The sequence below is a fragment of the Mytilus edulis genome, chromosome 4, assembly GCF_963676685.1.
Source record: "Mytilus edulis chromosome 4, xbMytEdul2.2, whole genome shotgun sequence".
In the NCBI taxonomy this organism is placed as follows: Eukaryota; Metazoa; Mollusca; class Bivalvia; order Mytilida; family Mytilidae; genus Mytilus; species Mytilus edulis.
The window spans coordinates 43306020-43312019 of NC_092347.1; the positions used below are offsets into that span (position 1 = coordinate 43306020).

Sequence of the window (6000 nt, forward strand, 5' to 3'; positions counted from 1 at the left end):
TTGAAACTTAGTATACATGTTCCCTTTGATAAGATCATTCTAATTTTAATGCCAAATTAGAGAATTTATTCCATTTTCACAGTCCTTTAAACATAGAAAATGATAGTGCGAGTGGGGCATCCGTGTACTGTGGACACATTCTTGTTTCGTAAATCTTAGTAATCTTTTACAAAAATCTTCTTCTCTGAAACTACTGGGCCAAATTAAACTAAACTTGGCCACAATCATCATTGGGGTAACTTGTTTAAAAAATGTGTGGCTTGACCTGGCCAATCAACCAAAATGGCTGCCACGGCTAATAATAGAACATAGGGGTAAAATGCAGTTTTTGGCTTATAACTCAAAAACCGTATCATTAAGAGAAAATCTGACAGGGTTTAATTGTTCATCAGGTCAAGATCTATCTGCCCAGATGTTTTCACATGGATCGGACAACCGTTAGGTTACTGTCCTGAATTGGTAATTTTAAGGAAATTTTGCCGTTTTTTGTTATTATCTTGAATATTATTATAGATAGAGATAAACTGTATACAGCAATAACGTTCACCAAAATAAGATCTACAAATAAGTTTACATGACCAAAATAGTCAATTGACCCCTTAAGGAGTTATTGCCATTGTAATTTTTAACATTTTTCATAAATTTTTGTAAATTTTTAGATAATATTTTCCACTGTAATTACTGGGCCAAGTTCATTATAGATAGAGATAATTGTAGCAACAAGAATGTTCAGTAAAGTAAGATCTACAAACACATCACTATCACCAAAACACAATTATGTAATGAATTTATCCGTGTCCATTGTTTAATATGCACAAGACCAAGGTGAGCGACACAGGCTCTTTAGAGCCTCTAGTTTCTGTTTGCAAGTGGTTTTCGTATACCAACAAAGATGTACTGTTCACAACAGTCAGCCGACAAAGATTGTAATAATTTTCTAAATAGAACGTTTCTGACAGCGACATCTTATCTGTGTTTCACTGAGGCACTTGTCTCATATCCCCCCTCCTATATACCTTAAGTTGTGAAAATGATCAAAAGCTTTGCAATCTCGATGTCGGCGGTTAAGTAAACATAGTACTATTTCTGTTATATTATTATATAGCCCCTCCCACTTTTCATTACAATCAAGGATCAGCCATTGACAATACAGTAAAATAGAAACCAGAGTTAAATGTGTCATTTTTCACCAGAACAAAAAAAAACCAGAGAACTAAATAGAAGATTATAACTTTAATAGATCATTGCTAGCATACAAACAAGTAGTTGGGTGACTGAGGATTCCGACATTCATAAAATATTAAATGACAAGTAACACACACGCACAGATATATTCATATACATACTCTATATATTAATTTACATAAATATAATTCAGCTCTCAATATTTTCAATAACTGTAAATAATAGTGCCTACATATAGTCCGCTATACTTTGGAATTTCTTTGCAAACTCCAGCATGTTGGACACGCTAACGGAAGTTCATGCTTTAACACAAATATATTATGTAAATGGTTGTTGATGTTTGGACACATAGTAGATGGGTATATATTTGAAACTTTCGCAATTCCAAGACGTTCACATGTACAGGAGTCGTCTGATTTGACAAAGAAGGCATTATTCGAATTGACCGGTCTCTGCTTTTTACGCATCTTCTGTTTACTTGAATTTATTCTTTCTTGGCTCTGTGCATTTATTTCCCGGCAGGTATGAGCAGTTAAACTTGTAAGTTCTAGTTCGTATTCATCCACGTTTCCTATGTCAAAAATTCCTTTTAATCGCCGTCGCTTTTTGGAGTATTCACTTGTGGAGCAAATCTGATCATCGTCCATTAGTCTACATAAAGAAACAGAAAATATATAATTCCTATTCGAATGACATTGAAAGGTGTAATCAGTACATGCATGGCGGAAGAGTTTTTAAAAGACATACACCCCCTTTTTGATTGGAAAGGATATCATTATTTTAGCATAAAATTGTTAAAAAAAAAGAAACTCGCATCGCTCCGCTCGGCGGTAAATAATACGTTTTCTAGAATTACGCGCCCTTTCAAAAATTCTGAATCCATCTTAGTATTTTGATCGAAATTTTCAGAGATGACTATTCATTAGGTGGCACTAAAAGAGTCACATATCTACTCTTAACAACATGGGTAGTCTAGATGTTAGGAACGTTTGCTGTATGTGAACCGTCTATATTTGTTTGTTTACTATGATGTGTTAGAATGCTTCATTTCTTTTAGAAGAAGCTGGGTTTATTAATTGAAACTTAAGACTCAGAATGATGACATCCGACATCCGGAATAATGTCCTTTTACTGTTTTGTATTGATAAAATTGAGAATTGAAATGGGGAATATGTCAAAGAGACGACAACCCGACCAAAGAGCAGAAAACAGCCGAAGGCCACCAATACATGGGTCTCCAACTCAGCGAAAAATCCAGCACCCGGAGGCGGGCCAGAGGGTCATGACTTGAGACAGGCCAAAAATTGCGACGAGATTAACTTATACATATTTTGTGAGATCACAACCCTTCCCTATACCTCTAGCCAATGTAGACTGAAGAAACACATGTGGACTAGCTGCAGTTACTGACATGTTATCTCTAGACTTGAATTAAACTGATTACAAGAGTATGTCTTCATCATATGAAAATCTAACACAATCCCTCCCGCTAGGGGTTTAGTATCATGCCATCATTATTATGATGAAATTAGGAAAAGCACATAACTCGTATCAAGCCAACAACAGCATGGCTTTAGAATAAATGTATTCATGATTTCCGATGCAAAGGCTATATGAGAGAATCAATATATTAAAATCAGCATACCCCATCTATAACGATCTGGCAGCAATATCGCAATTATATCCCGGTTTTGAATAAGTCTGTTTTTAAAAAGGTTTGGTTAGCTTTTGAGGTGAATGCCGACATTTTTGTCCTTTGTAAATAATATAACCATAAAAGATTTAGTAAATATTTTGATAGCGTGTTATATTTTTTCAGTAGAACAAAGATTTCTCAAGTTTCGTTAAAAGCAAATACGTTGTTACATACACAAGCGAATCGAGCAAGTTGAGATACATATATAAACAACCTAAGATGGTTACAAGGGAACATCACCATCTAAAATAGATAAATAACAATTAGAAAGGAAAAATCATCTCTTCCAGTTTATCATATATTTTGGTTACTCATACCTTTGGTATGAAGCTTCCCGTTAAGGTTAGATATCTAAGAAAGGGCAGCGTTCAGTGTTTAATATAAGCTTTATTTAAAGTCAGTTCAGCAGGATATATATCTAGTGTACATACTGGAGTCGTCGTTATTGAGAACCAATCAATATATCATTCAAATATTTAAAAGTGTTTTTTAATAAATTTTTGTATCAGATGTTGTTTCGATGGGTCTTTACTGGTTGATCTAAGTCATACATTGTAACTCATAACAATACAGAAAAAGGTCCGCAATAAATGATATACGGAATCCTCATAGCAAACAAAAATGTTATCTACTAAACAGTCGGGTTTCAAATCAGAACATAGTTCTGTTGTTTGTTGTTACTAAAAAATGACGTAAAAGATTTTGAACATATGGTAATCCGCCTTTCATGTCGATATAAACCTTCCGGACGCCTCCCTGTATTTGTTGATAGTTTCATTAGCTGTTTTTGTTATCGTCCTTTGACAAATTATAATCCAGCGGTTGGCTAACTTGATATTCTTCCTCAAACTACAGTAACTGTAATATCCTCACCCGGGTACCTGCGGCACACCCTACTACTCCAACTGAACTCTTTCGTTTGTTTTTTAATCCCGCAGATAAAGATATTCAAGTTAAGTAGGAAAAATAGTTTTGAATAGGTACTGCCTATTTGAGGTTGCCTCAACTAAATTGAACAAGAGATCGGCCTTCATAAATTGGAAGAAATTCACTATTCAACCGGGAATTCTTTTGTCTGTCCTTCTATGCAACTGTTCCCTTAAAGACACCCCTCAGAAAAAAAAGCTTAACTTAAAAATAATATTATATGACCAAAAATTATATCATCATACCTTCAGTTGATTGTCCACTCTTGTTCCAACGTTTTGATATTTCAAATAATGACGTCACAGTCAACCAGCAACATGACGTCCATATAGGTATGCATTTCATTTGCGCCAATTAAAAATATCTTCATAACTATGGTTATTTATATCCGGCATGTAGCAAAAGTTGCGAAGGCGAGTCTGTGTTTCATTCTGGTTTCCTCTCTCTGTATCTTGATTCCATTTTATATTTATAAAAAAGACGATGAGGTATGATTGCCAATGAGATGTAACTCTCCACGAGAGACCAAATTAGCACATAAATTAACAACTATAGTTCATCGCACGGCTTCAACAATGAGCAAAACCCGTACCGCATAGTCAGCTATAAAAGGCCCCGAAATGACAATTCAAATGAGAAAACTAACGGCCTCATATGTTTGTATTCTGGCTCATGATGAATTTTTAAAATGGTAAAATATTTGCTTCGCTATCTATACAGTGTATATAAAATGCGAATCCAGACTCGCATACGACAGTGAAAATAAACTAAATGCAGTACTATTTTAGAATAAAGGATGGTGGGAAAAAACTTTTTTTACTTTATGAAAACACAAAAAATAATTGATTTGAATGTATGTTTTAACACTATTTCGTCAGAAATTATAACTTTTTAATGTATTAAATAACAGGATTAAAGTCCAAACGAGTGTAATTGAAGCAGCGGAATCCATAATATTGATTACTGAATGCGATTCATTTTATCTGTAAATGATAGGCATTATCAACGTTAGTGCGATAATTTCTTATGTGTAATTTTAGGAGGTGCGATGAATTTTCATTGTGGATTTACATGATTTTTCGATATGCACCAACTAAAAATAGTCTTTTAAAAAAATGACTTTGATATTGATGATTTTTACAATTTAAAATGCAAGCTAGTAGTAGATGTTTACCGTTGGATATGCACGTTTATAACCAAAGTATGGTTGATCCCGGACGTTTCGCGTTGTTTACCATTCGTCGATTTTTTTTTCTGTACGATTGTTGTGTGTTTTCGTCCGACTTCTTTACTGTTATCATATGACGTTTCATTACTATGTGATGTTACTGTTATCATATGACGTTTCATTACTATGTGATGTAGATTAAGACCAAAACCGAAAACTGTTTATTAATTCAGTGACATGGATTGGCCTAACTGTCCAAGATATATGTAATCTATGATGACATGTCAAAGGAATGGATATATTTTATCACATATAGATCTGGGCAAATTATTAAAGAAAATATAATTGAATATATTAGCAATAAATGCTATTTTTACAAAATTTATTGATATATTTATCTCAAGCTTGAATTCACAAATTATGAATATATAATGAATCCTTTAGACTTCATAAATGTCGTTACAGAGTCGGATGCATTAAACCTTTATATGAGGAAAATTTATTAATATGTTTCTGTGAAAATGCATTGCATATACAATGGAGATGAATCGCCCCTATATAGTAAAATGAAAGTCTAGAATCATTATTCGAGAGTAAACATCAGTCGCATAACGGAGACAGCATATTTAATTTTATATCAACACGCTGAATGACAAACTGTGATCTGTTCAAAGGGGCACTGGCTGCGAGATCAGATAAAAAAATCAAAAATAGGATTTGTTTTGTTCAATCATTAATGAAAGTGAAATAGTGAAATAATAATTCGCTTTTAGCAGCAAGTATGGTTAAATTTTTACAAAATAAGCTAAGACACATTGAAGATTAATGTATTCACTTGAATAATTCGTACTCAGTGAATCCGTATCCATGTGAACTTTAATTGAGGGTGGTAAAGGGTTATTTTCGTGCAACGTGATCGCCGTTTTTTATTTCACGTTCAACGTGTTTTTACTTTTTTATTTGACGTACAGTCGTGCAAGACGGGTGCCTCGTTCAACGTGTTCTGCTTATTTAATTTTACGTG

The 6000-nt window shown here is 33.8% G+C and overlaps 1 long non-coding RNA gene across 1 annotated transcript; it reads right to left on the reverse strand.

Annotated features, from left to right (window-relative positions):
* Window positions 1–1329: 1329 nt before the first annotated feature.
* On the reverse strand, window positions 1330–4103 carry LOC139519734 (uncharacterized). The gene is made up of 2 exons (XR_011663661.1): window positions 4054–4103; window positions 1330–1836 (listed from the first exon to the last, which is right to left on the reverse strand). It is a non-coding gene; the product is annotated as an uncharacterized lncRNA (long non-coding RNA).
* Between the last annotated feature and the right edge of the window lie 1897 nt (window positions 4104–6000).